This window comes from Lathyrus oleraceus, chromosome 6 (assembly GCF_024323335.1).
Source record: "Lathyrus oleraceus cultivar Zhongwan6 chromosome 6, CAAS_Psat_ZW6_1.0, whole genome shotgun sequence".
Lineage (NCBI taxonomy): Eukaryota > Viridiplantae > Streptophyta > Magnoliopsida > Fabales > Fabaceae > Lathyrus > Lathyrus oleraceus.
Window position 1 is genome coordinate 455,219,979 of NC_066584.1, and position 20,702 is coordinate 455,240,680.

Sequence of the window (20,702 nt, forward strand, 5' to 3'; positions counted from 1 at the left end):
AAATGAGCCAAGAGTCTTCAGAAAGATCTTGGTCATTTCTTTCTCTTCTAGCGGTGGAGTGATCTGAGCCGCCAGCTCTCGCCACCTCTGGGCGTACTCCTTGAACGATTCTTTGTCTTTCTGCGACATGGACCTGAGTTGATCTCGGTCAGGCGCCATATCGACGTTGTACTTATATTGCTTGACGAAAGCTTCGCCAAGGTCGTTGAAAGATCGGATGTTGGCACTGTCCAGGCTCATGTACCATCTGAGCGCGGCACCAGACAAACTATCTTGAAAATAATGGATCAAGAGTTGATCATTATCAGTCTGTGTTGACATCTTCCTGGCGTACATGACCAGGTGAGCAAGTGGACAGGTGTTCCCCTTGTATTTTTCAAAGTCTGGGACCTTGAATTTGATCGGTATCTTGACACCGGGAACCAAGCAGAGTTCGGCTGCAGACTTGCCGAAGAGATCTTTTCCACGAAGGGTCCTCAATTCCTTCCTCAGCTCAAGGAATTGATCGTTCATAACATCCATCTTTTCATGAACATCTGAGCCCTCAGAAGCCTCAGAGTGATAGATGGTGTCGTCTACCCTGGGCATGGTATGCACGACAGGAGGAGCGGGAACAGGGACCGGGCTAGATGCCGGTATTTGAGCAAATGTTGGAGCTGGCAGATCAGGCATAAAACCTGGAGGCATCCCCCAAGGAAAACCGGGAGGCATGGCATTGGGCACATGAGCACTGACTGGCACAGTCGAAGTAGCTATTTCAGAAATAACCGTCCTCTGAACAGGAGTTGCTGGCTGTTGAGCAGGCTGATTCTGAGCAGCGAGGAGTTGCTCCATCAAAGCGCCAAGTCTGGCGACCTCTTCCTTCAATTCTCGGTTCTCTTGTTCCAATTGCTCCATGACCCTTGCTGAATTGACCCGCGTATAATACCGGTGAGTCAGCTTGTCTTCAAAATAAATGAAGAACAAAGGTTAGGACAAGAAGACCAGAAACAAAGGGGTACCTGCTTATGCAAGAATGATGCATGAAATGCTTTGTGCAAATGCTTTGTTTTCAAGGAACCCTTAGGGTATTATTTGCAATATTTTGAATATTTAAACATTTTAATTGCTCATGGAAAATTTTTCATTTAATATATTGAGACAAAGTAGTACAGCATTTTTAATTATTACAAAGAGAAAAGGTAAATGACATCTTATGGATCCCTAGAAGCTCGGGATGCTGGAAGACGAGAAGTACACAGCTTCTTGATCTCTCTCTCATAGGCAGCCTCCATATCAGCTTTCTCCTTTGCAAGTCGATCATACCTCCTCTTCCAGAATTTGAATGACTGAGGAAGCAGAGAAGTCCAAGTGTCGTTCGGATCGTCGATCACTCGGTGCTCGAGGAATTCAATCATAGCATCCTTCTCCTTAAGCTGCTGCAGCAGTTCCTCTCTTTCACGGATCCAAGCACGCGAAAGGTCTTCTTCTCTCAACTCCTCTACACGTTGGGTAGGGAGGGTTGAAGGCCCAGCCACATCCAACAGTGTAGGTCTCGGATGATCGTACGGCATCAAGTAGGTGGCAGCTCTCTGTCTGACCCAAGAGGTGTATGGCTCCAAAGCAATGCAGTTTTTCGGACCCAATTCATTCCTACTCTTCTTGTGAATACTGCGCCAAGCACGGACAAATCTGGCTTTCAGGCCTTGGGGATCTTTACCCTCCTGGAAGAACACACCTTCTAACAGAATGCTATTAGGTTTATCCCTCAGGGGGAACCCAAGCTGACGACGTGCAAGAATAGGATTGTAGGTAATCCCACCACATGTACCAAGAAGAGGCACATTAGGGAATTCACCACAATAGTCGATGATCTGGATGGTATCATACACGCGATCATACCAGGTGATATCATCATTGGTGAGAGACATGAGTCTCTGAGACCACCGTAGATATCCCTTGTTCTCCTTGCAAGCAACTGTCTGCGGCAAGTGCGAAATAAACCACTTGTACAGCAGGAGTAAACAGCAGACAACGACTCCTCCACCTTTCATATTCCTTAGGTGCAAAGAGACATAAGCATCGCCCAACAAAGTCGGAACTGGATTAAGAACTGCGAAGATCCTAATAGCGTTCATGTCCACGAACTTGTCGAAGTTGGGAAACAACACCAATCCATAGATGAGTAGCACAAATAGAGCCTCAAAGGCATCCTCACTCATGGCCTTCCCATAAAAGGTAGCTTGGGCAATGAGGAACTCGGAAGGAAAACCCTGAATTCCGCCTTTGGTAGTCAGATTAGCTCTAATCAGATCTTCATCTATGTGCAACAAGCTTGCAATCTCTCGAGCGGATGGAATACTCTCTAGGCCACTGAACGGCACTTGATCCAGAATCGGAATCCCAATAAGATGAGAGTACTCTTCCAAAGTTGGCAACAACTGGAAGTCCGGAAATAAGAAGCAGTGATGCAACGGATCGTAGAACTGAGCCAGAGTACTCATCAACCCTTCGTCAACCTGAGTGGTGAGCAGAGGTAGGAGCTTCCCATAGCGAGCTTTGAAACCCAAGGGATCTAATACATACGATGTCAGATTCCTTAACTCTTTTACATCGGGCTGTTTGAAGCTGTACTTCTTTGTATGCCTTTTTGGTCTTTCCATGTCTGAAAATTTTGCAAATAAACCCTTTAAGTTCCTTGAAAATTTTCCTTTTTTGATGACATGAAGTGCAGATGAATGCATGAATGCATGAATGCAACAAACACACTCAAGGATCAAGCAAGGCACACCAAACAAAGGTCGTGGGAAAGCTCTATGTATCCCTAATATCAATCATCCATTTTGGTGGATTTAGGTTTTCACCTTATCGACACCCAAGTTCCATTGATATTAACGGTACATGAACCGGCTCAAACATCCTTAATATCAACCAGCCGCTTTGATGGATTTTAGGTTTTACACCTGATCCGGGATCCATTGATATTAACAATGTTTGAACGACTCAACCACGAATCACGGGTTTGTTGAGAGTCACGAGCATGGAGTCTCGGTTAAGAACCACCCAAAGGGAGTGTACTAGGGTTTAAACCTGCCAGACATGTTCTATCAGAGGTTCCCATAATCATCGTTCCATCTTTCGAATATTATCGGAGGAACGAATACTCGTATTCCAAGAATATTCTCAAGAGAAACTCTTATGAGTGTAGTATCGCGTGACAATCGTATCAGAACTGACATATGAACGACCTCCGCACTACGGTCCTAAAAATAGGCCAAGATGGGTTTGGTAAACTAAGGTCCTTGGCTTCTGCGGCACATGATTGAAAGAATAATGCCTAACCACAAATAACTTGTGTGACATTATTAATTCAACATGACCTCCACCAAGTGAATGGACTCGCAAGTCAACTGGCTAAGGAATACTCCACACCAATCGACAAGACTATGCCATTCTCCTATCCTAGAGTGCACTCGAGTTCGGGTACAGAACTCATCTCACAGATCACCAAAGCAAACAGCAATTGTATATCAAGCAATTCAAACATTACAATCAATACAGTTATCCCAAATTGTACAAAAATATGTCATATAACAAATAACAATATAGCACACAAGGGTGAAAAGTAGGCAATACCACCAAGGATCGATGTTTTCCCCAGCAGAGTCGCCACTTTTCTGTAGCGGTGTATTCGTCGCTATATGATTTATCGATTAAACCATAAGCAAAGCATACAATGAAATTTCGAGTCGCCACCGCACTTTTATTTATCCAAAGGACTGGCTAAAAAGCGAACAAAAGCCTAAGAAGTTTTACACGTAGAAAACTAATAAAAAGATCAGAGAGTCTGGGTAAGGGGTAAATTACGCAATGGGAAGGTGTTAGGCACCCACTACGTCCTAGGTACTCCTAGGGAGCCCTTTTCACACTTGTTGTATAAAATTGTTATTTGTTATGACATAAACATTGTGCAAACATGATTGGGATGATGAGAAAAGAATATACAAGTTAGTTATTTTTGTGTTTGAACGGATGAACCCGTTGCCTACGTACCTTCCATCAAAGGTAAGGATCAAAACGCCGTAGTTCGGCTAAAAGATTTCCAAAAGTTGGTGGATTCAATTTTAAACACAAGCACTGAGGCTTTTCATTATCAATGGGAGAACACTCGACCAAAACCAACATCCACCATGCGAGGATAGCTTCGACGTACTAGAGGGGTTAGCCCTGTTTTCAGTACGGAAGTCTTACTGTCGACTCACTAAAGATAAGGTGAGGTTTACATCAACCACAATGATAATTGAAACCTATGGCTAATGCATGAAAAGATTAACAATGGACAAAGCCAAAACAAGTGAATGGGTGAAGTTAATTGATTGTGATTATGAAAGTGGAGTCAAAGTATGATTAGGATTGATTCAAAGAAGTATTATGAAATGGAGTTTGAAAAAAGTCAAGGACTTGGGGTCCAGGTTTTTGGTTTGAAAACATGAAGATGTTTGCACAATATCTATGTCAAGTTTGAAAGTAAAGTGTGAAAAGGTTTAGGACACAATGGGGATGAATGGATGAAGATGGATTGTAAAACTTCTTAGAAGGATCACCTCTTGAGATCATATAGAAGATGATTCAAGTGTGTCCTTTGGAATAAGCAATAAGCAATAATAATAAGCAAACAAATGATACCGGATGCCACTCAATGGTCTTACTCCAATCTCACAAAACAAAAAGCGGATATCGGATACCAATAGATGGATTTACACCAATCTCCTAAAACAAAACTGGATATCAGATGCCACTCAATGGACTTACACTAATCTCCTAAAACAAAATGAAACTTGGATACCGGATGCCAATCTGTCTGGACTTATACCAATATCCAACATATGATCCTAGGAATACAAATGCCAACTTGCAGGGACTTACAATTGCATCCTCACATAAACAAAGAAAAGCAAAACATGGATGTCAGATGCCAATCTATCTGGGCTTACTCTAACCTCCACAGTATGGTCCTAGGAATACAAATGCCAACTTGCAGGGACTTACAGTTGTATCCTCACATACAAACAAGCAAAGGAACAAATATGATCATAGGAAAGCAAATGCCAACTTACAGGGACTTATAATTGCATCCTCACAATCAAACAAATGCATCAAGCAAAGATAAGATGAGTGGCCAATGTGATGGTCTTATACTCACTTCCATATCATAGGAGCAATGGCCAATGGATGGTCTTACAATTGTCCTCAATGGGTAAACAACAATGATAATGTCACAAAGACAAATGAGATGATCATGCATTGATGAGCAATTAATGATGATAAGTGCATAGAGCATACAAGCAAACATGTGCATATGAAGCAACAATCAATCAATGAAAACATTCAGCACACACTATAACCAAACAGGGAGGCTCACACAGAAGGGCTAGGCATTGAAGCCAACTGGAATAGGTTAATGGTGCTCTTAACCTTGCCATTGAGGGGCTAAGGTGAAGCAGATGAAAGGATATGAGGGGTGTGCCTCATTGCTCTTATCCCTGATCAGGGAGAGCATTGAATATCAGAAGGTGTGGGAGTTCAGAAAGTAGGAACTCTCTCCACAGATAAGACTCTATAGATCTTGGGCTTGGATCTCAATGCTACAACCATGTAATGGGAGCAAGGAGAAGACTCACAGAATAGTAGGAGATAGGTTGCTTATCTCTTTGATCTACCAATTGCCTTATTTAAAGGACTTTTCCTGCTTGGGACAAATATAAACACACACAAGCATTGCCTCTTAAGGAGGACTTCAGACAGTTGCCTGGCCAAATAACAGGCCAGGTCTTCCAGACTACATGAAGAAAAGGGATTATACCTCAATGCAAATTGCTATAAAGCAAAGCAAAGCAAGTTCAAAGAACTAAGCAACTAATGGTACCTGAAATAGTCAAACAGAATCAGTACACCATTCAACAGTTAAAGCAAAATGAGGTAAGATTCAACAGTCAAAACAGACAGACAAATGTGCAAAGCACAAGACTCAAATCATATGAGTCAAGCCACCTACAAAACAAAGAGGTTAGCTCATGATAACCAACCAAGCTCAAACAAATTTGTATGATTTCTTTGAAGCATTTGTTGCTTAACCTGAAACAATGAGCTCAAACATAAGCCACAGGACCACTAGGACAAGCCTAGGGTCAAAAGAGGATGAGAAAGTCAAAACAGCAAATGAAAGTCAACCAAAATCAAGTTTAAACAATCAAGAAGCAAACTCAATTGGTCCCACATCCATATCATTCATCATCATGATTTCATAAGCAAAGGAAGTCAAAGCATGGCAAATGAAAGCTCATAGAAGTCAACAGCAAGACTTAGCTCAAAACCAAACATAATCAATTCCAAAAATCATCAAATAAATCATGATCAATCCTAATCCATAACATGACACGCATATAAAATTTCAGCTCATTTGGATAATGGGAAGATGGTAAATGAAAATCAGAAAAGCAAGGCAAGTTTAAGCATGTTCAAAGAAGTCAACCAAACATGTATCAACTTCAAAAATTCATAACTCAGTGATAACAAATGATAAATGAATGGGATCAATACCATGACAAAGTTTAAGATGTCTAGTAATCACATGTAAAATTTCATGTTCATCCAATAAGGTATGAGAATTTCACAAAGGAAATGGCAACATGTATCACCCAAGTCAACATTTTGGTCAAACAGGGGAGAAAATCTCAAACAATTAGGAAATGCCACAATTAATTCCAAGAAAATTCACACATAAACTAGACATACAAGAGTAGGTTCATGCAAAAATTCACATCAATTGGAGGTCAGGAAGCATGGTATCAAAAATCATGAAGTTGCATATCAATGGTGTGACACAAATTGTCACACCCTAATTCAAAATTTCATAACTCAAAATCCAGATAAGATAAATTAACAAACTCTACACCAAAATCACCATGAGTGTGTCTAGTTTGTGTACAAAAAATTTCAGATCAAATGGATAATGCATCACTATTTCACAAAGGATTTGGCAAAATGTACAAAAAATGGATACATGTGAGAAACCCTAATGCCATTAAAAATCTACTCATCCAAAAAATCAGCAAAAATCATGATAAAATACTAGAGATCAAACAGGGCATAATGCAAAAATTCTCATGAATTTTGGATTTGAAATGAAGATGTTGTGATTTTTGTAAGATGTGTAACCAAAATGAAATAAACATTGCATTAAAAAAATGAATTAATTAAAATAGTATGAACCGATGGCATTGTGGTAAATATCAGGAAAGATTAATGAAACGCGGCGTTTGGGAAAGGGAGGTGTCACGCTCTGATTTGTGCATGGCTATGTAACAGTGGTATTTCATGCAACTAACACAAGCAGCCAGACCAAACACGATGCAGATGGATCAAAACATTATGGGTTTTAGAAATTTTTTAGGGTTTAAGCTACAGTTCATTACTCATCATCCACGAAGAACATTTTTTCCAGAAACAATAATTAAGCATATCATTATGATCAGCAAACTAAGCACAGCATGAATCCAAACATCATTTTCACTAAATCATCTCAAACAAAGTGAATCGAGCAAGAACAAGTTCATACATCAAACTTTAACATAGCATAACTTTCAAAATAGCCAACCATTTTATGCGATTCAAAGCTCAAAATACTCAGGAACAAAAGATCTACACAATACATATCATGGATTTGAGAAATAGAGAGATCGAGTTCTTACTTGTTTTTGAAGAAAGTTGTGAAACAGTTGTTGTTTGGTGTGGTAAACTCGAAACAGATGCTTTATGGACTTCCAAATGATGGATGATGGAGAAAGCTTGGCTTGAAACAGCTTGAAATGGCTTCAATCCCAATCTGCCATTGATGAACTTTGATGTAGCAGCTGCGATTCTTTTGCTCCCAGTTAAGAAAATGATGCTCAAAATTGCTTGCAAAGTGGTGGTAAATGATGAGGTAAGAACCAATGCACGAGTTCTTTTGCAAATTGGCAGAAAATGCCAGGTGAAGAAATTCTGTTTTGAGAGGAAAATGGTTTTCTCTTAGTGAGTGTGAGGCTGCTGCTAGGGTTTAGAATGGCAGAAAAATGTGTATAAATACTTCTGTTTAAGGTTGCATTAGTAAGAGCTAAACACAATTTGATTAATGGTAAGTTTTTGCTAATTGGTGGTTTTGGTTCACATGTGGAGGTGTAGTGGCTGGTGCACGAATTTGGGCTTGCAAACATATTTCAAATGACATTTCAGACCTATTCCAAATGGCCAAATGTGTTAAAATTGGTTATTTGGAAAAGTCAAAATTCTAACTCACTTGAAATTAATTAATGCAAGTCCAAAAAGGCCATTTTGAATGGTGAAGTTTTGGTGAATGAGGATGACATTTTTTGGAAAGAGGGGATCAAATATGACTTGTAGGAAAAAACCCCACCAAATTTGGCCAAATGGTTTGAGAGATATGGCCTTTTGAAGTTCAAAAATTTTTGAGATTGAATTGATCATAACTTGCCAACCATACATGGGAATTGAGTGTTCTTGGACTTTTTGGAAATGGGAGAACAAGATCTTCAACTTTCATGTTGGGCAAAAATTCATTTGAAGCTTGTATCATGATGTAAGTTTAAGATCAAGAAGTTTCCATTTTTGGCAAATTTGAATTACAGGTCAACTTTCTATTTCTGGACATTTTCTGTTTGACCTCAAATTCTTCCATGATGATGTTTGACATGATATATGAAGCTTATATAGGCATGAATGAGACCTCTCAGACCAAATCCCATCATCAAATCCCTGATTAAATGGACAGTTGACCAAGTTTGACTTTTCTAGGGTTTTGCTTGACTGAAGCACCTTCTGATGAATTCCAAACCCTAATTCCTTGAGATCTTGATTCCAAATGATGTCCCAAGTCATATGAACTCTTGATTATTGATCATGGTGCCCAAATTCTGCAAGAATGGCCACCATCCACTGCAATGACTGACTTTGACTGATTTTGACCTAATTGTCTGATGATTGCTTCAGCTGCAAGTAACATGGTTAGAATGACAATATTTTTGTACTTTTTGGTTAGTAAACATATGAAAAGCAAAGATATACAAATGCAAGACATGCTTGGTGATCAAGAACCAACTCACAAGGCAACCTACCCACTAGGAGGGAAGCTAGGGCATGCAATGATCCTTGAGGCCATGATATGATATGATATGGGCCATGAGGGATCTTAGGGCCCAAAATTGGGGTCTTACAATATGGTACATGGACACATGTGCCTCGTCCTACATATCGACATCACAAGCTAATCTCCTGTCTTATTCTAATTTGAGTCACTTAAATCAGAAAATGTTTGTTGGTAGCGGATAAGGAATTCCAATTCATGGTTCTTGACACAAAACCCGAACCACCTCCCATAACCACAAGACGTTAAATCTTAACCATGTTTTGCACACACCACTAATTTTTAAAATTTTGATTTATGTGCAAAAACTCACTATTGACAATAATCTTTATGTTTCTTTTGATCTCTTTGGTTTTTTGGGAAATGAATTTTAGATGGGGATTTCACTCATGAGATGTGATAGTCTTGGAGATCTCTATCCAGTTACTACTTCATATCCTTTTATTGGTCTTGCTTACAGCCTTTGGCACAATCGTCTTGGACATCCCAGTTCTTCAGCTTTGTAGTCTCTTCATAGTAATAAGTTCATTAATTATGAACATTTGAAATCTAGGATAACTTGTGCTTCTTATGTATTTGGCAAACATATTAGGTTGCCTTTTGTTTCATCCAATAGTGTTATTGTGATGCCTTTTCATATTTTACATAGTTATTTATAGACATCACCGATTTTGAGTTCAGTTGGTCATCGTTATTATGTTTTATTTTTAGATGATTTTTCTGATTTTATGTGGACATTTTCTCTAACAAATAAATCCCAAATTCTTGAAATGTTCACTTCTCTTTTAAATCAAATCCGCACACAATCTTATCAAACTATCAAATGTTTTCAATATGATAATGGGAAAGAATACGACAATATATCTTTTCATAATTATTATGCTGCTAATGGTCTCATTTTTAGCTTCTCTTTACCTCACACTGCATCACAAAATGGTAAGGCGAAACACAACATACACACCATTAACAACATGATTCACACTCTTCTCACCCATGCTTTCGTTCCTCCCTCGTTTTGGCATCTGCGCTTCAAATGGCTACATATCTTCCTAATAGTATTCCTGGGAAAACTCTGTCTAACCTCTCTCCTACTCAACTTATGTATCGCCATGATCCCTTTTACATACATATTTGTGTCTTTGGTTGCCTTTGGTATCCCTTGTTTCCCTCCACTACCATTAACAAATTACAACCCTACTCGACTCTGTGTGTTTTCTAAGGGTATCCCCTTAATCATAAAGGTTATAAATGTTTTGATTTATCACACAGAAAAATCATCATCTCGCGACATGTCATCTTTGATGAGAACCAGTTTCTCTTTTCCCACATATCCTCCCCACCAACCCCTATATACGACTATTTCATTGATGCTTTACACCCCTCTCTTATATATCAATGGACTTATCTATCTTTATAGTCTCCACCATATGACCTTATCAGACAATCACCTATACCTGACCCTTAGCCTATATCACCAGCCTCCCTAAACACCTCATCTCCATGACTTCTTCCTCCTCTTTGAATCATCTGGTTACCTCTCTCTCACCTACACCACCGACCCATCATGCACCTCCTACCCAGACCATGGCCACTCGCAGCATGAATGGTATTTACAAATCCAGGAAACTCTTTAACCTGTTTCTTACCATTGATGATCCGACCATATCACCTCTTCCCAAATACCATAAACTTTCCCTTTTTAAGATGCCATAACTTCTAACTTTTGTGATCTTTTTAAGAACCATCTGTCTCATTTGACTTAACTTTTAGGCTACTCCAAAGCCAACAAAAACTCAGGCTGAAAAAGAAAGCTCATAGGAGACTGAGGAAACTCTTATCTTCTCAAGGCCAAAGCCTAAAGCCTCTCCCAGACCAAACCTAAACCATAAAAAGAAAGGAACCCCCAAGAAATCGAAACCCAAGAAAGATACCACTACCACAACTATCGATACCTCCAATAAGAACAAAGAAGAAGTAAAGGCAAAAAAGAAAAAGATAAGAAAGAAAAGAATCAAGAGAAAGCTCAAGATCTTCCCTCAACTAAAAATAAAAAATCGTACGCACCTCAAAGTGAATCGGTCGAAGAACCAAACAAAGTTGACTCTGAGGTATTTCTTGATTCACCTCCTACTCTCTTTTTTGTACCTTACTTTAGGCTTCCACTCATTACTTTCCTCTTTTTAGGGAACAACAGAAACGAACCAGAATGAGGCAGAAAATCCACCAGGTATCCCTTGTTTAATTCCTTCTGAAACATTATCTCACATCCATTGGTCGGATTTCCTTGATTCCAACATTTCATCTGTTCATCTAGACAACCAACTCATCAACAAAACAACAAACGCTTCTTCACAACCTAAAGTGGAAATCAATGTCGACCAACATTCTCTACAATGCAATGAGGAATTGGACGACACTACTGCATCCATTCAAGATAAAATGGCTCAATATGCCCCACAATCTGATAGCCTAGCAAAAACTAATGAAGTTCAGGCTATCCCAACGTCGAAACTACCCCAGTCATAGAAAATGATCAACCTACCAATAAAGAACCAGAGAAAGCTCAAGATGATCACCATGATTTAATGTCAAACATGTCTTTGAGCCAAGAGGAAATCCTTGCTCTCAAAAGAAAAAAAATCTACTAAAGCTCCCAAGAGACTCGAAAAGCTTCGCAAGTTGTCAACAGGCTCCAGGTCAAGTTACTCTTTTGACGCTTCGTTAGCTGATATTGGCAATGACTCTGTCAGCTTCCTGATTTAACAATTGAAAGTCATCATCTTCGAGATCGACCTTCTCAACTCCATCAAAGGAGATGCTCGACTTGGGGTTGATATTATACGTTTGTTGGCTGAACGTAACAAAGAACGAATGTTTGATACCTTGGCTGCCAGATTCAACTTCTCCAAGACCAAACTTGAGGAATTCAGATCAAAATTTCCAATTTAAATCACATTTCTCTTATTTTCTTGCTTCTGACATTTTGTAATGACAATGCCATTTTGGTACCCTTTAATACCATTTTGGCACTTTTATTTTCCTATTGCATATTATTCTTTAGTAATTTGAATTTCTTGTAGCATAGGCTTATACCTCTTAAGGTATTTACCATTTACTCTTTAAATTCATTTATGAACTGCCAATTCTTCGATTTCATAAGCATTACTCGAAAATGCTTGAATAACTTGAAACAGGCCTTCCCAATTAGGAGACCACTTGCCTAGACTTCTATCTCTTTGATCCATAGGCAATATAACCTTCCAAACATAATCTCCAATAGAAAACACTTTCAACTTTACTATCTTATGATAAGCATTGGCTACTCGCTCTTTTTGTCTTATTAAGACATCTAACACTGGCAACTTTTCTTCATCTAAATTGACCATTTCATCCAACATCATGCTCCAATAATGATCAGATGGAATTTCTCCCTACCTCTGAATTCGAACAGATTGCAAATAGATTTCGACTGACAAGACAACTTCATGTCCATAATTTAATTGAAATAAAGTCGTATTTGTTACCTCTTTGGGAGAAGTTCGACATGCCCATAAGCCTTGATCTAATATTTTATACCAATTATTTTGTTTCTTCCCAACATGCTTCTTGATCAAACTAATGACAACCTTATTAGTTTCTTTGACCTGGCCATTTGCTTGAGCATAATAAGGTGTTAAAGTCAATAACTTAATCCCTATTTTAGAGGCAAATTCCTACATATTCCGACCAGTGAACCCCGACCCTTGATCTGTCGTAATAGTCTCAAGAATTCTAAACCTATAGACAATATTTCTCTAGATAAATTCTATTATAGCATCTTGGTCATCATTGACTAAATGAACTACTTCGATCCACTTTGTAAAATAATTAATGCCTACTAAAATATATTTCTGACCTTTAGAGGATGCAGGTTGAATTTCACCAATCAAATCCAAAGTTCATCCTCTGAAGGGCCATTGATTTACAATTGTGTGCATTTGACTTGCAAGAACATGTTCAATGCCAGAATGAACCTGGCACTCTTGACAACCCTTAGCAAAGTCGATATAATATTTACGCATTGTAGGCCAATAAACACCTTGGTGACACAACAACCATGTCATCTTGTGCCCTACCTGATGAGCACCACATGGCCCACTATGGACATTCGACATGGTAAAATATGCCTCACTTTCACCAAGGCATTTAAGTAAAACCCCCTCATGCGTTTTCTTAAACAATCTGTTTCCTATGACCATGTAGCTCAGAGATCTATATTTAACTTTTGATCAGTCGAACCAACTAGATTTTCTAAGTAACTGACTATTTACTTTCTCCAATCAGTTTCAAACAAATTTTCAATAGTATGGATCTCAAAGTTCTCTGGATCTACTAACCCTAACTTAGTCATTGCTATATCCGATGGGGATAGTCTTGTTCACTTCACCCTCCCTCGAACTTCAATCAAGTCCTTTAGTTTCTCTTTAGACACTTTATACCCTGAGGTAACTTGCGCCAATTCATTCGCCTCTTAATTTTCAAGTCTAGGGACATGCTGGATATTCACAGAATCGAAACACTTGATGAGTCAATTCACTATAATAAAATACATGATTAAGTTTTCCTTAATACATTTGTATTCCTTCGTTATCTGTTTCATTACCAATTCAGAGTCTCCTCTTATTTCGACCAGCTTTGCCCCCAAATCTAACAAGATCTCAGGCCCGACTATCAAAGCCTCATACTCAACTTCGTTATTTGAGAAAGGGCCCTCAATTTTATATTTGAACTTGGTCAGAAACTTGTTTGGAGAAACAATCAAAATCCCAGCACCAATCCCATTCTTATGACTGGAACCATCAAAGTATAATTTCTAATGTTCCGTTTACAAATAGTTCAAAGGTGTCTCGACTATTGTATGATCTACGATAAAGTCAGCGACCACCTTCCCCTCCATGGCCTTTAAAGGCACATATGTAAGGGAGTATTCTGTTAGGGAAAGAGCTTATTTTCTAATTCGACTATGTAAGATTGGTTTAGACAACTTATGCTTGATAATATCGAAATGAGAAGATACATAGACATCAACTGGATTTATATAATGCTTCAATTTCATACAAGAAAAGTACAAACAAAGGCACATATTTTCAATAAGACTATACCTAGTTTCCGCGTCATTCAAGACTTGACTGAAACTTATCAGAGCAACCTCTAACTGCCTAACTAACAAACTAACACATTTTCTATCCTATTTTTACACTAAATCAAGGCCAAAAGAAACACATTTTCACTTAAATCATTCACTCCAACTAACAACTTTCTTAAACACTTTTTTCACCCTTGATTAAAGTGAGCCACAAATCACAATCTTGTGGTTGTAAACCAATCTATTCTAACTAACTTCCCAAACTCTTTTCCCTCCAATTTCCTCAACACTTATCTGTATAAGCCTTAACCTTCATGATCAACATCAAGTATCAATCAGCCTAACAAAACTCTCCCAATTTCAGTCTATAACCTCACAAAAATATCACTCAGAGCTCATCAATCCACCATTGATTAAAGCTTCAAGCTAAAGCTCTGACTCAATTGAGTTGTGGTCTCCATCCCCTAACCCTAATTCGTGGCATCTTCAACAACACCCACTCACAATTTCATAATCTCTACTATGTAATTACTCAAGCCATAATATCTATTCCTATCCTACCAACAACCATAACAATATTGTTACACCAATAGAAAAATCAAAAGGAAAAAGAAAGAGAGATCACTGCAAAGTGTAAAAAGGCAAGAATTAATTCTTACCTGAACTCCTCTGGGTTTCTATCAACATCTTCTTCGGGTTCAACTCTGATCGGGGCCAATCTCCGCCTCGTTGGCAAGTCTTGAACTTCAACCTTCTCCATACATTTTTATCCATTCTTGTTACCATGAGGTAGAGCCTGATTGTATGAATGGAACCGCCATGGTCGGAGCTTGAGCTCATCAGTAAGGGATATTTAATTTAAGTTCTAATCTTTCTAGGGTTTATGTTAAACAGAGGGTTCAAAGAGTAAGGTCAATTTTTGGCGTGATTGAAACAGGGGTATGGAGAGAAGAGAGGGATATGAGTTGATTGGTGTCAGTTTGGTATGGTTATGGGCTCCGCCGCCGCCATATACAATTTCCGGCGCGACGAAGGTGATTTTCGATGACCAAAGCTCTCAGAGAGAGGGGGAGTGATGAGAGATAAGGGACGAAACTCCTTTATTCCCTTCATTTCACACAATTGGGCTTCACCCATTCCAGGCTCATTTGCCTTTACTTAGCACACCTTTCCTTTTCCTAGTGCGCCCTCATTCTAGAAATGAAACAAGACCAAAATGAACCTGAGCCTCACTCACATAGGCCCAACGCCCAGTAGCTAGTCACACCCAATTTTTCTATTCTACATCCCTTGGCATGGTAACTTTATTTATTTATATTGCTTTGGGAATATCTTTTTAATATTTTTACATATCTAATTGATACTCTAGCCATGATTGGGTTTAGTCTTAGTTGATTAGGATTTAATCCTCCTAATTAAGATTAGATTGGAATTAGGTAAATAATTAGGATGCCATAGTCTTAATCTTGATTACTCTGTCCTTAAAATTTCACGAGTTTAATAATGATCATTTCTTGCATGGCTTGGATTGTTTTTTTACCTAATTTTCTTGCATGACTCCCTTTATTAATTAAACTCATTTTTGTCAATTAATTAAATTGATGACCTTAGGACATTAATCATGTTAGTTAATCATTTTGATTAATTAGTTATGTGATAAAACCCTAGAAAGTAGGTGAGCAAATTACATGATCTCTTAGGAGTTCTCTTGCTTTATGTTTTTAAAGAGTGTAAAAAATGATAAGACTTTGGGAGTGTTTTGTTATTGTGATCGCCAAGGATTGTGACTCTTGTACCTACGTATCACTCATCGGGTGATGAGGAATCAAAGCTTTATAGTTCAAAGTAGAAAATGTTTGTGTGTTGGTTGATTGTACCTTTGAGAAAAGAGTTTTCGGTATGGTGCCCTAAGGCACAAAAATGAGGTTTGATGGTTGTAATGTTTTTACCTTAAATAAGGGTTTATGAAAAAGAATGTTTGTGATTAGATTACACTAAAGCTAAGGACTTAGGTGAAAATTCTAGACAACAAGCCAAGCATTTTGCATCCAAAATAATCAGAGTAAGGATAAGAAAGCTCAATTCTTACTCATTCTCCACCACTTAAGGCTCGTGGCGCAAAATACTAATCGTAGTTTTGTTGTATTTTTGAATTTGATTATGAAAATGCCATTTGACGTTGAATCGATGGTTTGTTTATCTGATTATGAAATTGGGTAATATAATGAATATACAAAGTAAACAACAAGAAAATAAAGGGTCTCATTGTAAGGTAGCCCAAGAGAAAGCCTTGTGTGTGCAAAAGTAACCTTAAGCTAAACAAGGGATAATTGTCTTACAAACATATCCCCCTAGGATGGTGCCATGATGTCATTCTTACAACCAGTATGTAAGTTACAGATGAAATCCAAAGTTGAAACCAAGTATCACAAAGATAAGGAAAATGTCCTCCAAGCAAAGGTCCTAAATGAGATCCTCTAAGTCCAAGTTGATTAAGTGGAATGAATATTTTTTGTCATATCATTTTATCATGTTTTTGTTTTTGTTTTTGATGTATGATGATAATAACTAAATGACAATAATAAACATGCATGCGGAGTTTATACAATGAGTATGATGATGATGAGTACTTGAATGTAAACTAGAAAGTAACAACATAAAAGTAAATGACAAAGTAACAATGATAATAACAATAACAAAGGTTAGTGGTAATCAAAGTTAGTAAAGTTAGAATGAGGTTAGTGTTATGCACAAGTCCAACACTTGATGATTATCTATCCTTAGGTCAAAAGATTCAAAATATGGCGTATTAGGGGATAACTTATCACTAATGCCTAGTATTGAAGATGATCAAAAGATCAACTTACAATAGATTTGTACCAATGAAAGTTGTACAATCCTAAGTCCATCTATCAATAGATTGACAAAAGGAAGATTATACCAACTCAAGGTTAAAAGTTAATTTATTGATTAAATGATAAAGTTAGACATTATAAGGATAAATATACAATATGAACAAGTCAATAATAAGGGTTAGTGGGTTAGTATAACAATGGAAACAAAATGGAACAAAAGGAAGCACTAGTTAATATGTACATAAACAAGGCTTCATCTACATGTCAAATGACCCAAGGTGGTTGATGTAGAGGCAACTTATCCATGCTTTAAAGTAACATGAATGAACTCTTGATCATTCATTAGTAGGTTTGAAACATGAAAGGTTCAAGTAACCCTAATCAAACCAATATCATGACAACTAGAGACTTCATTAGCCACTAAGTTCAAGACCTCATAAGTCAATGAAAAATTTCTCAAATGACATAAAACAAAGCATAATAAAATAATAGGGGCAAAAATAACAAGGGTCTATGTTGGAAATATTTTCAGAATAATAAAAATAAGTGAGATAAAAAATAAAATAAAAAGGGAAATAAATAAGGTGGAAATAAATAAAATATAAGTGAAAAGAATAAAAAAAGGGACATAATGCATGTGCTAGGGGTTGAACCCTTGACCTTCGGGTCATACGGGGTCAACCCCTTCTCCCACTGGGCCAAGTGCTCACTTGTGATCAAGAAGCGCTTCCACAGAATAAATGTTAAAAACAAATAAGAAAAAGGATGCGTGCTAGCTGGCCAATCAGGTGTGGCCATCACAAACATTCAAATTTGAAAACGCACGCAGAAGCATCGTCTTCAACCTTGGAAACTCAAACTCAAAATCCAAAAACACGTTTTTTTCAAGGGGTTTAAACATGGAATCATTGCCTAATCGTAAAAATGAATCAACCTCCACACTCATGAGCCACCAGGTCCCCAAATCACGTTGAACCAAGGCCAAATGAAATTGCCTCGTGCATTTTGCATGAAATATATGTCAATTGTTCCTTGCCATGTCCTTGATAAGATGCAAAAAGAACCAGGTCAAAAGGAGTTGTGGTTAGGAAATGGCAATGTGGTAAAGTAGTGATCTTGGTCATGGTTCTAGGGCATGGTAGGCATGTTGGACCAGCTTGGCCAATGCAAAAATTTGAGGTTCTTGCTCAATGAATTAGGTCTTGGGCCTTGAAACAAAGTTGGAGAGGGACTCAATTAATACATTTTGCTAAAAATGGAACTAAAAAATATTGTAAGATGAGGAAGTTATGGACTTTGGAACTTGCCATAGGCCATTCTTACCAAAGTGTGACTAACCAACATGACCTAAAAATGTGACTTTGAGATTTATTGATTTTTATGGTGTAATGATGGATATTTGAAGCTCATATGATCATATCATGATGTAAAATGAGGCTTGGGGCTTCGTGGAGTGATGTTAGATCAAGTTCATGGGTGAATCAAATGCCTTGAAAACTCGAAAACCATGACCAAACCAAGTACTTGTAACATGAACTGAATGAGTGTTTGAATGGTGAATTGTGGTTGAAATTGACTTAAGTTGATGTTGAATGAGTGGTGTGGTGATAGAATGATCAAGCTGAAGCAAGGTCAATGATCAAAGGATGCCCAATTTAGGGTTTCTTGAATCACAAGTTTTGTCAAGAACCATGGTCAGCCAAATTAGGGTTTGGTGATGCAAGGGATATATTGAGATGTTTCAAAGGTTTGGGGGCATGAACAAACTTTAGATTTTAGGGGTCCTCAATGACATGGTCAAGATTCATGGTGAGCCATGACTTGTACAAGTCAAAGGGGGTCAAGAGCTAGGGCTGAGGTCCTTGGATGACCAGATGAATCTTGACGTGTCTTCAATAGGGACTCACCATCCAATTATGGTTTTGGAGAGTGAGTGAGATGTCTTGAATGCTCCTCCAAACTTTATTGGATGCTTGAGGATAAAAATTAGGATGAAGGTGGCTTGGACACCTCAACATGGCCAGAGGATCTTGAGGCTTTACAGATGAATCACGTACCTTGAGTTTGTGGTTATTATGGATCATTAAGTGTAAATGCATATAGGATGACATGAATGTGATGTATGCTCATGGATTAGGATTCAAGAAGGTGATGTGTTAAGGGTATGATATATGATCATGTCAATCACAAAATTTCTTTCATTATCTTTTAAATGACCTAATACGTTGTGACCATCTAAGTCCTTAGCTAGTAAATGATTGTGAAATTCACACTTGATCGGAACCTTCCAACCGCTTCCACTTGACATTACTCTCAATATAAATTGACATTTCACTTTCATATTATAACTACATTCAGACACATTCATTTTGTAGTTTTTTTCTCTCTTACAACTCATAATCAATTTCTTTTTTTCCTCTGATCCCATTTACGATATCAAAATGAATAGTAACAACAATATCATATTGTTTACCAACAGATTGTGCCTATGCCAAAACGTCAGTTCGGGATAAAATATTTGTCTTTTACAACATATATAGAATAAACGGTTAATGTAGAGATATCATAAATATATTAATTTTTAAATCAGTAAAACATGAAACATGTAATTCAAACATACGTCAATAGTAAAAACGGTATAAAATCTATCGAAAGGGGATCTGGACCATACTACTGAATTTTGAGATTATCCAAAAAGAATTGGATATCCTTAATTTTTTTTTATAAGGGGATCTGGACCATATAAATGAAACGTACTGAACTACTGAATTTTTTTGAGATTATGAAAAAAATTCTTTTTTAGATATTTTTAAAAATCCGATAGAAATGTACTAAATTTTTTGAAATCTCTTATTCGAACACAAATCCCTATCCAGAAAATGCCAAAATATCCGATAAATTTGTAACAGAATGTTAGATTTTTAAAAAATTCTACTAAAACGCTAGAAAATATCAGATTTTTAAAAAATCTGAAACTCATCGAAGTTTAAAAAAAAACAGTGAATATGCACAAAATTCCCTATTACAAAATTTTCTTAAAATATTTCAATGTCCAATGAAGGATTTCTTAAAATACAGTATGGCTCTTTACACTAAATATATGTTATGCACGTAAAATCTCATTAATCAACGAGCCAAATTTGTCTTGATGAAAAGTCTATCCATGCCTAGATCTCTTCCTATCTCATTTAGAAAGGATGGAGCATGGGTGGATTTGGAGACACCGATTGAATGTAAGAATTTTATGGCTAATGTTTTTTTTCAAGACTAATGTTTTAGGCATGCGGAGGTAGCTGGCAAAGATGAGGCTTCATTCAGCCAAAAGTGTTATTTTCTGTGTCAACAATTTTGGAGGCTTCTTTAGTTGTGGATGATGTATTCTTAGAAAATGAGATGAATACGAAATGGTTTGATGAATCGGAAATAAGGTTAGTAGTGATGACGATGTATAGCTTCATCTATTTCCATAATTTCGTTTATCTTTTTATAATTTTGCTACTATCTTGTTGTAACATGGATAACATAGGATTGGTAAACCTTT